Source organism: Macrotis lagotis, chromosome 2, assembly GCF_037893015.1.
Source record: "Macrotis lagotis isolate mMagLag1 chromosome 2, bilby.v1.9.chrom.fasta, whole genome shotgun sequence".
Lineage (NCBI taxonomy): Eukaryota > Metazoa > Chordata > Mammalia > Peramelemorphia > Peramelidae > Macrotis > Macrotis lagotis.
The window spans coordinates 101202797-101216428 of NC_133659.1; the positions used below are offsets into that span (position 1 = coordinate 101202797).

Genomic DNA, 13632 nt, shown 5'->3' on the forward strand with positions numbered 1-13632 from the left:
ATTTGTAAGTAATACTAAAGTTATACATTTCAAATGGCAAACCACTCCCCAAATAGGGTCGGGAAGAGCTTGGCACTACTGAAAACAGTTGAACAACAATAAGAGTGTATTTGCCACCCCAGCTGGGGCAACTCAGGGACTTTCTATCTCCAGGTTTTCTCCTTCCGGTCCTTCAGTTTTGTTTTTTCCCTAAGAACACAAGAGCACATTTGTTATCTCATTTTATCTTTATTGCCACCCTGTGAGATAGATAGTTCAGGGGTTGTGTAGCCAGCTGATGAGAAAGCTAGGACTAGGGGCCGGGTGGGGCCCAGGTTCTGGTCTTTGCAATGAAACATCTTTCTGGTTCTTCCTCATCTATTTTTCTATCACTAAGAATTAGAGGTCCCCTTAGGAGTCTAATGAGCCTAATGAGCCTGCAGGAATTCTTCCTATAGATCTTCAGGAATCAATCAATTATCAAGAGTAAGGTTCAAAGCTAAGTGATAATTTATTAACATTTGTCCTTCCTTCTTTTTTTATTTTTTATTTTTTTTATTTTTAGGTTTTTTTGCAAGGTAATGGGGTTGAGTGACTTGCCCAAGGCCACACAGCTAGGTAATTATTAAGTGTCTGAGGCTGGATTTGAACTCAGGTCCTCCTGACTCCAGGGCCTGTGCTCTATCCACTGCACCACCTAGCTACCCCTATCCTTCCTTCTTAAAAAAGACCTGGACATCAGAGCAGTGATGCCATGACATATAAGTGAATTGGACTTGAGTGAGGGGAGGTTGTGCTAAGTCAGCAACCTCCCTTCTCCCTTAGGAGTCATCTGGATCCTATGGTCAAATATGGATCTGGACAACTGAGATAGCCCTGGATGTGAGGCAATCAGGGTTAAGTGATTTGCCCAAGGTCATAGAACTTACTAAGTGTCAAGTATCTGAGGTCAGAGTTAAACTCCTATCCTCCTGACTCCAAGCACTCTATCTACTGTGTTGCCTAATTGTCTCAAAGCTACACAATAGGCGTACAAAGACCAACCACCAACCAACCAACAAAAACAGCAACCAGTCCCAGCCTTTAAACACTTTCCATTTGATTGGGGGAGTCAATGTGAACTTATATAAATATAAATATATATATATATATGGAGAGAGAGAGAGAGAGAGAGAGATTTAAAAAAAAAGACCGTAAGGTAATTTGTGAATTGAATCTTTTACAGGTTAGAGGGAGCAACGGAGAAGGTAGATTTTGAATGCAATTAGAAATTTTTAAAAATAAATTTTATTAATATGCTTTAATCTTTACATGGGGTATGTTCCATATGCAACTGGGTCCTGGGCTTGTAATTGGGAAGACCCAAATTCAAATTCAACCTCAGACACTTACTAACTCTATGACCTATGGCAAGTTATTTACTGTTTGCTTCTGTTTTTCCCAAGAGTAAAAGTTGAATCATATTAGTATCTACCTTCTAGGATTGTTGTGAGAATTAAATGAGATATTTGTAAAATGTTTACCACTGTGCTCATTTTGTTGTTGTTTAGTCAATTAGTCATGTCTAACTCTCCATGGCCCCATTTGGAGTTTTCTTGGCACAGTTACTAGAATGGTTTGTCATTTCCTTCTCCAGGTCATTTTACTGATGAAGAGACAGAGACAAAATGGGTTAAGTGACATGGGTCACATAGCTAGAAAGTGTCTGAGATCGAATTTGAATTCAGGTCCTCCTGAATCCACTCTGCCACCTAGATGCCTAATTAATAAATGCTTCTTCTCAATCTCTTTCTCATAACCCGCTACCTCTGCAAAAAGGAAAAAAAAAAGGGGAGAAATGTCTTTTCCTATCCTTTCTTTTGGTCCAAGTTTGTTGATTATAATATCATAACATTTTATTTTGTTTTTTGTTGTTCTTCCCACTGACTTATATATATATATATGTATATAATATATATATATATTGCTTTTCCTAGTTCTGCTTGCTCTACTTTGTAATCAGTACATGTCTTCCTATGCTCTATTTTCTTCATATTCAGCATTTCTTACAATGCAGTAAAATTGAGCTCCATTAATCTCTAACCCTTGTTTAAACCCTTGTTTTCTGAAGTCCTTTCAGGATCTAAACCACATGATTATATGAGCCTTGCTATGTAGGGATGGCAGAAGCACTCTGGGCAATGAAGTGAATACAATAATGAAAAGGCTTGCATTTCACTCCATTCAAACTGGCCTCATATTGTTCATTACAGATGATCCAATCAATAAGCATCTGCTTTGAATACAGTTCCTTGCTGCTTCAACAAGGGCTGCTATTACTATTTGAAAGTATAGAGTCTTTCTTTTTAATCATTGTTTTCTACTTGGAGTATATACATAGCAGTGGATTTTCCAGATTGAAGGATATGAATGTTTTAGACATCTTTTATCCCCCAGGATAATGCTAGATTGCATGACACAACGTTTAGACCAATTGTCAGTTCCACCAACAATGTATTAAGTGTTTCTGTCTTTCTCTAAACTCACCAACATTGACTATTCTCATCATTTATTATTGCCAATTTGCCAGGTATGGGATAAAAACAGATTACTTTTGATTTTCTCTTATTGTAATTTGGGTAGCTAGGTGGTGCAGTAGAATGAGTGCTGGGCCTGGAGTTAGGAAGACTTCATGAATTCATATCTGGCCTAGTTGGGTGACCCTGGGCAAGTCACTTCATCCTGTTTGCCTCAGTTTCTTCATCTATAAAATGAGTCAAAGTAGAAAATAGTAAATCACTCCAGTATTTTTTCCAAGATAACCCCAGATGGGGTCATGGAGAGTTGGAGACTACTGAAAAACAACTGGACTTATAGTGATTTAAGACATTCCTCCACATAGTTATTGCTAGTTTGAAATTCTTTGAAAATTGTTCATATTGGGGTAACTAGGTGGCGCAGTGGATAAAGCACTGGCCCTGGAGTCAGGAGGACCTGAGTTCAAATTTGACCTCAGACACTTAAGAATTACCTAGCTATTCTGTTTATAGTAGCAAAGAATTGGTAATCGAGAGGATGTTCATCAATTGGGGAATGGTAGAACAAATTGTGGTATATGTATGTAATGGAACACTATTGTTCTATTAGAAATCAGGAGGAATGGGAATTCAGAGAAGCCTGGAGGGATTTGCATGAACTGATCCTGAGCCAGATGAGCAGAACCAGAAGGACATTGTACACTCTAACAGCAACATGGGGGTGATAATCAACCTTAATGGACTCACTCATTCCATAAATGCATAATCAGGGAAAATTTTAGGGGATCTGTGATGCAGAATACCATCTGTACCCAGAGAAGGAACTGTGGAGTTTAAATTAAGACCAAAGATTATTATTTTCAATTTTAAGAAAGGTCATCTTATGTATTAGATAATTTTGCTATGTCTGATATTTCCTTTCTTCCTTAAGGGTATGTTTTTTTTCTCTCAACACATCCAATTTTGATATATGCATATCATGGAAGCAAATATAAAGACTATCAGATTGCTACTGTTAGGGGGAGGGGAGAGGGAAGGGAGGGAAGAGGGGAAAACTGTAAAATTCAAACCTTGCAAAAAAGATGATTGGTAGAAACTAGTATTATTTATAATTGGAAAACAAATAAAATATTTTAAAAAACAGAATTACCTAGCTATGTGACCTTGGGCAAGTCACAAACTCATTGCCTTGCAAAAACCAAAAGAGAGAAAAGAGAGAGAAAGAGGGAGGGAGGGAGGGAGAGAGAGAGAAATTGTTCATTTCCTTTGAAAAAATTTTTTTAATTTGGTCATAGATTTTTGTCTTATATATTTCTTAGTTGTTTATATATTTTGGATATAAGATCCTTATTGGAGATTTTAATGCAGATTTTTCCCATTGGTTTCCCTTATCCAAGTTGAGTTAATTTTGTTTACACAAAAATTTTTCAATCTTATGTGATCAAAATTATCTATTTTATCTTTTGCAATTGCTTCTGTATCTTGTATGGTTAAAAATTCTTTCTATGGAAATGAGGGATTCTAAGAGGAAAAGGAGAAATTGTTAGTTTTTGTCCTTTGTTTTCAGAGGGCCAAAATGAAATCAATCTGTCAGAGTCAAGGTACAGCCTGTCTGGCTGTGACTGATTATCATCAATCAATCATCAATCAGACCAATATGAGCTCAGAGTGCTCTACTCCAGGTCAGGTCCAGATAGTCCATGTAAACACCTGGGGTGGATTCTCTAACCCTGCATAGATTCCCAGACTCTGGGAATGGCCAATATAAAGACATGTGTGATGAATAGTAGGAGCTCAATGAGTCCATTCATTATTCTGTTCATTCCATTGCCCAGATGCTTCTACTCTCCCTATGGATGTAGTAGGTTCATGTGATCCATGTGACTTAGATCCTGAAAAGACTTCTGAGGTTATGAATCCATATTCATTTCCAACTCGACTCTCCCACTTGATATGGGTCAGCCAGTCCCAGCCCTGCTCAGATATAATGCCAGCCCAGCTTGGTCAAGGACTTTGCTCCAAACTTCCCCTTCCTGAGGAACTTCCCCACATCTGCCCAGAGGTTCTCTCCCAGGGTGAATGCCAAAGAACAGCTGGGCCTCTTTTCTGGGCCTGTCCCATCAGGAGCACCTTCTCTTGAGTCAAGGCAGGGAAACTCCCTGGGACAAGACTGGGGAATTCCTGGAGGCCACTTGAAGGGACATTTCCAGAGCTAGGAAAGTCTGGAAACCACTATCTTCCATAGAATCATAGGTGGTTGAAGCTGGATTTTGATGTTCATTCAGAATGTTATCCTTTTTGAATGAACATCTTTCACTCTGGAAGCTGTGTCTGAGATATAGACTTCTGAAGTGATCTAAGGACTCCCACTGGGATGCTAACTTTGTTCACCAAAACCTTGGTCTCATACTCTGGAAGCTAATATATATTTTCCATATAGAGAGCATTGTTATAAAGAGAAGATGACTGAATTTGGTGACAGAGGATCTGAGCTCAATTTCTTATCACCTATGTCACTTTGGATAAATCACCTCAATTCTCTGGGCCTCAGTTTCTCTATCTGTAAAATGTGCCTATCGCCCTTTCCCACGATTTAAATCTATGAAACAGTATCTAAACTTTAGACTCTCTCTCCTTAGGAACCCTCAGGGAGATCTCCTTGAGAGATATCCTACTTAAAGGAGATGAGAAACTGCAGTTTTCCCACGGGAGACCTTCTCTGTCAATGAACATTTGCTACCACCTAGTGGCATCTCATGAACTGGTCAACAGAGGGGGTATTCTAATCTATTCAGTTCAATCATTGTCAGTCTAGACACTTGTGTCAGTGCTAGGGACACAGAAAAGGCAAAAAAAAAGCCTGTCTTCAAGAAACTTATAGTCTAATTGAGAAGACAATATGCATACAATGATATAAATATATTATAATAATAAGTAAGATATATGCAAGATAAATTGGAGATAATCAACAGAGTGAAGACACTAGCATCAAAGGGAGTATTGGTTTAATTTAATTCAATAAACACTTCTTAAACTTCTCTTATGTATGATCTGCCCTAGATTCTGGGGTAAAGGAAGTAAAAAAAAATCCCTAGCTTTAAAGGAGTTTATAGTAATGGGGTGGGCAGCAAGATGGTACAGGAAGTGCCAGGTCTGGAATCAGGAAGATGAGTCTTCCTGAATTCAAAATCCAGCTTCAGTTACTAGTGTGTGACTCTGGGTAAGTCACTTAACCTTGCTGGCCTCAGTTTTCTCATCTGTAAAATGAGCTGGAGAAGGAAATGTCAAATTACTCCAGTAGCTTTGCCAAGAAAATCCCGAATGGGTCATGAAGAGACAGACAGAACTGAACAACAACAGCAAAAAGGAAGACAAGTATAGTGCCATCTGTAAAAAGGGAAAAATGCAAAGAGATCCATTTCTGTAAGAAATTTAAGGAAATTTCACCTGGAAGAGTCAGGGAAACAGATTCACCTGATGTATGAAGGGTTTAAAGGAGGCAAGAGACTGATCAATTGGAGAGAGCTTTAACCAAAGATAGGGATGGGAGAGGACAGGATAATGGGAACATCGATTTAGAACTGAAAGGAACCTCAGAGGTCATTCATTTTACAGATGAAGACACTGAGGCAAGGGGTTTGCTGCAGCTTATCCAATAGATACTCAGAACAAGTTATGAAATTTGTGAGCATTTACACCTTGGAAATCCACCAAACACTACAAAACAGAGCTTGATTTATTGTGTTGTCTAGACTTAAGAAAGCAATGGAGGAAATGTTACCAATACAGGTTAAATTTAATTCTTTAGAGAGTGGGTTGTAAAATATTTACTAGCACACTCCTGCCTAAAATAGGTTAAGCGACATTTCCAAAGTCACAAAGGCAGTGCCAGAATTTTATTTTATATTTAATTTATTTTTAAATTTTTTTCTCTTGGAATTTTTTTAGTTTTTTTGTTGTTTTTTTTTTTACAAGGCAAATGGAATTAAGTGTCTTTCCCAAAGCCACACAGCTAGGTAATTATTAAGTGTCTGAGGTCAGATTTGAACTCAGGTACTCCTGACTCCAGGGCCCATGCTCTATCCACCTGCAACACCTAGCCACCCCTTCTTGGAATTTTTTAATCATCATAAGAGAATGAGTGAGTGGGACACCAGGTTATCTAAGGGAGGATAAAACAGAAGAGTAAAGCTCTTGTGCTGGTTACTGGAGAGATATGGTCTATGAGTAGTCATTGTACTGCCAAACTGGGGAAGATAGGAAGATCCAGTTTTTGTTGTTGTTTTTTTAAATTTCATAATTTTCGCCCAACCTTGCTCCCCGCCCCCACAGAAGGCACTCTGATAGTCTTTACATTGTTTCCATGCTATATATTGATCCAAATTGAATGTGTTGAGAGAAAAAATCATATCCTTAAGGAAAAAATAAAAAATAAGAGATTGCAAAATTACGTAATATATAACTTTTTTTAAATTGAAGGTAATAGTCTTTGGTCTTTGTTTCAACTTCACAGTTCTTTGGATACAGATTGGTATTCTCCATCACAGATCCCCTAAAATTGTCCCTGATTGTTGCACTGATGAAATGAGCAAGTCTATTAAGGTTGATCGTTACCCCCATGTTGCTGTTAGGGTGTACAATGTTCTTCTGGTTCTCAGAGTCAGAGTTTTAAGTCAGATCCTCTAGCCACCACATTATTTTTGCTCTTGCTGGGATATCAAGTAAACAAACAGAACAGTAAGGCTAAAATGAGAAAGATAATTTGAAGTTATATCTTAGAAGGACTTGAATACCAGAATGAAGAGTTGATCGATTCAGTTGGTAAGAAGTAGGGAGCCACTGAGGGTCTTGGGAGAGAGAGTGGAGCCAGAGGGAGATTACTGGTCTTGGTGAAGAATAGCTTTAGAGAGGATAGAGTGTGGAGGCAGGAGTGGTCTAATAATTCTTATATTCTAATAACAACCAAGTTATTCTGAGTATTACATTTGCTCAAATCAACTACAAAGGACCTGTTAAGGAAGATGCTATCCACCTCCAGAGAAAGAGATGATAAAAATATGCATGATATTGTTTGTTGGGGGGGGGGGACAGTCAAGGTTAAATGATTTGCCTAGGGTCAGGCAACTAGTAAGTGTATAAAGATGAATTTGGACTCAAGTCTTTCTGACTCTAGTACCCATGCTGTTTCCTTACCATCTTGCTACCTTTGAGAGCATGATTTTTTTTTTTTAGTTTTTGCAAGGCAGTGGGGTTAAAGTGGCTTGCCCAAGGCCACACAACTAGGTAATTATTAAGTGTCTGAGGCTAGATTTGAACTCAGGTACTTCTGACTGCAGGGCCAGTGCTCTATCCACTGCGCCACCTAGACGCTTGAGTATGATTTTAATACATATATATATATATATACATATATATATATGTATATATATATATATATAAAATCTGTGTCAAATGGTGACCTTCTCTAGAGCAGGGCAAGGGGGGAGGGAGATAGATTGGAACATAAAATGTAACTCCCCAAATTAATTTGATTAAAAAATAATGTATCAGAACTCCTGATCTAATATGATCATTGACTAATTTTGACAACTAAATGAAATATATCATCCCAAAATTCATTTTCCAGTAGATAAATGGCTATAGGGTATGAAGTTTTTAAAAGATAGCGAAGCAGGTCTCCTTATCTTTTTTTTTTGAGGTCACACCGCAGGAAAGTGGCTATTTATTAGAATCCTTCCAGTCTAGCCTTTTTTTTCTTCTTTTCTATTATATTCTGCCTCTTTGGAAAGGCATGAGAGGGGTGGGGTGGAGGGAGAAGGCTGGGGGCTCAACCCTCAGAACACCTCAGTCTTCCATGGCTCAGCCTCTGCTTCGGGTAAGGTCATGGATCAGGATGGGGACTGTTTTCTCCTGGCTTCAAGAGGCTTTGTGACATCTATGACTAGGGGCCTTCAGAAACATCAGATCCCCAATTCAAATTCACCAGGGTTTTTTCCCCTTCAGGGAAGGTCAGAGGATCTAATTCCCTGGGCATAGTGCAGAAATCAAGGGCAAATCCAGGGGAGGGAGCAAAGGAATAACTTTAAAATGAAACCTCTTTCAATGGCTCCAGAGCTGAAAGGCTAAGACAACTTCCCCCCACCCCCACACACAGACACACAAATATAAGGGGAATGGGCAGTGGCACAACTGTAAGCCTGTGGATTCAGAAAGGGAACCTAAAGCTTCAACAACAGATGGGGGGGGTAAGGTTATAAATTTCCCTGCTGAAACCAAGGGAAAATTTTTGGCTTTGCTAGGATTCCATATTGAATCATTGCCACAGAAACAAAAATTTAGAGATGGAGGGGACCTTCAAAGCTATTTGGTGTCATTGGTGACTTTTCTAATTCTCTGATATATATCTGGAAGAGTTGGGATTTGAACCATACATGTTGTAGTAACTCTCCCTGGAGGGGTGATCCAAAGGAGAGGTTGTCCACTTTGTGAATAAGAACACAGGGGTAACCAAGGAGGGAATTAATGGGAGATATAGTGCTGGGGCTTTAGCATTTGAGTATAGTAACTCTCTCTGGGTTGAATGAGGATGGTTTGGTCTGGAGTTTTATCCTGGGACAAAGGAGAAGAGAGATTTGTATGTATTTTGGTGTTAGGATATCTGTCTTTCTGTGGGTCTGTGTCTCCATGTACAATTGTCTCTTCTTCTGTCCAGTGTCTGTTTCAGTATGTGTCTGTCACTCTAGTAATGTTGTCTCTCTGAGACTTAGAATGTGTCCATCTATCCCTATGTGTTCATATCTATATCTATTGGTACATGTGCCCCCAGAGGTCAGCCTTGGTGATCTAAGCTGAGAAGTAAGAGGTTTCTGAGTAGTGGAGGGCTCCTGGAGAAGGTATCCAGCAGACTCTGCTACTTGCACTTGTGGATGTAGTATCCGGTAGTATAGCCGAAGATGAAGATGACCCAGAAAAGAATAATTCCACTTATCACCTTCACGGCGATGCCCATCTTCCCAGTGCATAGTTTGGTACAGATGCTCTCGCAGCCCAAACTCTCCGAGGCTGACACATTCATGCTGACCTCATCCTGGCTGTTGTTCCATCTGCTGTACTGGACAGCGCTCTCCTGGGACTCCATTCTTCCAGTACAGGAGTGGGAAAGCTGGGCTCCAGTGGGCTGGGGGGGCAGGTCAGGGCTGGGCGTCTACGGCTTTGAGGGCTCCAGCATGTGTGGATCTGGGATGCAGGGGCACTGGCTGCTGCCCCCTCTCACCTGCAGCTGTCACCTGGGGCTCCCTAGCTGGTGCCCAGACCCCTGGCTCCTTGCGTTGGGGTGGGGCCTTTGGCAGAAGAGGCTGGGGGTGTCTTGCAAGGCCAGGAGTTGAGCTGCTTGGGCTCTTCTGTGTGGGCCGGGAGGCTGGGATTAAGGAGGAGGAGGAGGAGGAGGAGGAGGAGGAGGAGGAGGAGGAGGAAGGGGGTGGAGAAGGAAGGGGGAAGGGGGTGGAGAAGGAAGGGGGGAGGAGGAGGGGGCTGGCCCTCTGGCTCTGCCACCGGAGTCAGGTCTCCTTATCTTGAAGACAGTTATTGTCCTGTAAAGTAATTTAAAACTATGACCCAAAGTTATTAAACTGTGAAAACCTTTCAACCTAGGGTGCCATTACTAGTTCAATTGTCCAAAAAATATAAAAGAGAGAAAGAAAGGTCCCATAAGTACAAGAATACTTATAGGAACTCTTTTTGTGGTACCAGAGAAGTGGAAATAACAGGGATACCCATCTTCTGTAGAATGGCCAAGCAAGTTTTTTATTCTGTTATTGAGTCATTTTTCTGTTGTGTTCAACTCTTCATGACCCCATTTGGGATTTTCTTGGCAGAGATACCAGAGTGGTTTGCCATTTCCTCCTCCAGTTCATTTTTACAGTTGAGGATCAGAGGCCAACAGGGTTAAATGACTTGCCTAGGGTCACACAGCTAGTACATGCCTGAGGCTGCATTTGAACTCAGGAAGAGGAGTCTTCCAGACTCCAGGCCTGGCACTCTGCCCACTGTGCCACCTAGCTGCCTGAACAGTATTATGAATGTGGTGCAATATTCTTGTGTTGTTCGAAATGATGAAGGGGATAGTTTCACAAAAACCTGAGAAGACCTGAATGAACAAAGTGAACAGAATTAGAACAATTTATCCAAAAATAACAATACTGAAATGGCAAACAACTTTGAAAGACTTTAGAACTCTAATCATTTAACTACCAAGCATGATTCCAGAGGATTCTTCATAAAATATGCTACCTCTTGACAAAGAGATAATGAACTCAGAGCTAATAAAAGAAATTTTTTTTTACCACATATTTGTAGCAAGATTTTTTATACTAATTAATGGAGAAGGGAGGAAGGAAACTGGAGGTAGATTTTTGCCTAATTGAAACTTAATTTAAACATTAAATTTAAAAAATTAATTTTAAAAAGTTATAGTTTAGCAAGAGAGGTAAGAAGGGTCTACAAATAACAGTAACAGAGTAGATTATGAAAGAACAATAGGATTTGCTCCTGTTTATTGTACTTATGAAAAAGTGGGGCAGCTAGGTGGCGCAGTGGATAGAGCACTGGCCCTGGAGTCAGGAGTACCTGAGTTCAAATTTGACTTCAGACACTTAATAATTACCTAGCTGTGGGACCTTGGGAAAGCCACTTAACCCCACTGCCTTGCAAAAAAAAAAGTTCACTAATAGTTCAGAGGAGAAATAGGAGTCAGGGTCAGGACTTTGTGCTCACATTATCTTCCCATATCTGCCCAGAGGAGGGCTCTACCTCCAAGAATAGGATGGGCTATTCCTCAGGAAAAGCCAGTTTGTATTAAAGATCCTGGTCCTAGTTCTACAAATTTCCTAAACTTTTAATCTGGAAGAGATCTTTGAGATGATTGAATCTAACTCTTTTATTTTATCTATGTGGGAATTGAGATTCAGGGAGGCTAATCTGCTTGTCCCAAATCACACAGGGTCCAGAGGCCATACAGGTCAGAGAGCAAGATTTCTTGGTTCTCTTCCCACCCAACAGAGCAGGATCTTTTAACCTGGGGTATGAACTTTGTTTTAGTATTTTAGTAGAACACACCCATATAACATATAAGCACACACATATAAAACATCTATTGATTATATATTATATGTAATGTTTTATAATTTATATTTTAATATAATTGGCTTCCTTTGTAATCCTCTATATTTTATTTTATGCATTTAAAACCGTTATTCCAAAGAGGGGTTCAGAGGCTCCAGCAGAACGTCAAAGGGGAATAGCCAGCCTGCAAGATGCTGGGCTTACTCTAGGTAGGATTATGTTTGTGTATGTGTGTGTATGTGTATGCATGTGAGCATGTGTGTTGAGTATATGTGGAATTTGTGTGTATGTATGTGTGCTGGTGTTGTATGTGTGGTAGTTTGTGAATCAGGAAATATAGGTTGCTAGTCTCAGTTTTGACCGTGTTATTCTCTCAGCCTTGATTTTTCCTCACCTGTAAAATGAGTGAGTCAAACTAGATGATGTCCAAGATTTGTTTCAGCTCTAAAATTCTAACATCTATGACCAATCTGGTGGCTCCAGATGTAAGCCAGAGGCCTCTGCTCCTTGTTGCTCTTGCCCCTAGGGCTCTGATGGCCCAGCTCCAGCAGCATCCTCAAGCACAACTGAGCAGCCACAATGGTTACTGGCCACCTACATCTCTGAAAGGTCCTCAGGGACCATTTGGTGCTCACTCTTCATCAGATTGCCAGGACTTTCAGAGGAGGTAAAGAGAAGTGTGCAAAGATCAGAGTGTGAGAAGACTGAATACTAATACCAAAATAATGGTTTAATGGGAAAAGTCCTGTTTAGGGAATCAGGAAATTTGGGTTGCTAGTCTCAGTTTTGACCCTGTTATTCTCTCAGCCTCAATTTCCTCACCTGTAAAATGAGAGAGTCAAACTAGATGATGTCCAAGATTTGTTCCAGCTCTAAAAATTCTAACATCTATGACCAAATACACTTTCCTCAACTTCCCAGTGAGTGGAAGTAGAGTATTTGGCCCCCTTTCTCTTCTGTCTAGTTGTTTTTACATCATCCAGAAAGGACTTGCCCTTTTTCTTCTATCTTCCCCCTATTCCCAGGCAAGATAACAATCTTGCACTGATACTTCTCCAGTTGCAATTTTCCAAAGAAATGTACTTCTCTACCCCATGTCCTGGGTATAGAACCTAGGTTGTTGGGGATGAACCTTATCACATGTACCCCACATTCCAATGACATCACTTAAGATATTCCTCCAATTCTACCTCTAGAAGTTATTCCCCCTTCTTCTGCCCTCCCCCCATACTTATTATATGCCCAGGTGGCATGCCATCCTGGAAAGCTGCCTAACACTAAGATGTGGACTTCAGGAGACAGTTTGAGGAAAGATGGGAAAGATGGGAAAGAGATTTTCCTAAGGTCCTTAATAATAATAATAAAAATTAACAATAAAAATAATAATAGCATTTACCTAATGCTTTAGAGGTTTGCAAAACTATAATATCATTTGATCCGTGTAAGAACCCTGGCAGGTAGATGTTACTAATAACCTCACTTAACAGATGAGGAGGGCAGGTAGGGGGGGCAAAGTAGATAAGAGTATTAGACTTGGAGTCAGGTGGACCTAAGTTCAAATCCAACCTCAGATTCTTACTAGCTGTGTGACCTTGGACAAGTCACTTAACCCTGTTTGCCTCAGTTTCCTCATCTTTAACATGAACTGGAGAAGGAAATAGCAAACCACTCAAGTATCTTTTGCAAGAAAACCCCAACAAGGAGTTGGAAGTAATTGAAATGATGAACGACAGATCATTGATGTATGTATCATTTACTCTAGCAGAGGGTATAGACCATGTATTATTTCTCCAAACCTTCTATTTACTCTTTAATTCATCCCAAAGTGCCTAACCCAGTACACATCTGTTTGTTGTGTGAGGGTCTTCCTTCCTTTGAGTTTATGCTTGGGAATGTGTTAGGAATGTGGGAAACAAGGGACAAAGAAAGGACTGGAGAACTCTGCAAAAGAACCTGGCCAGGTTGGGTAGTAGATGAAGAGAGGAAGGGAAGCAAGAAAAAGGCTCTTGGCTAGGAG

At 40.1% G+C, this 13632-nt stretch overlaps 1 pseudogene; it reads right to left on the bottom strand.

Annotated features, from left to right (window-relative positions):
* Positions 1-9405: 9405 nt before the first annotated feature.
* Positions 9406-9633, bottom strand: LOC141511119 (small integral membrane protein 1 pseudogene; annotated as a pseudogene).
* Positions 9634-13632: the final 3999 nt, after the last annotated feature.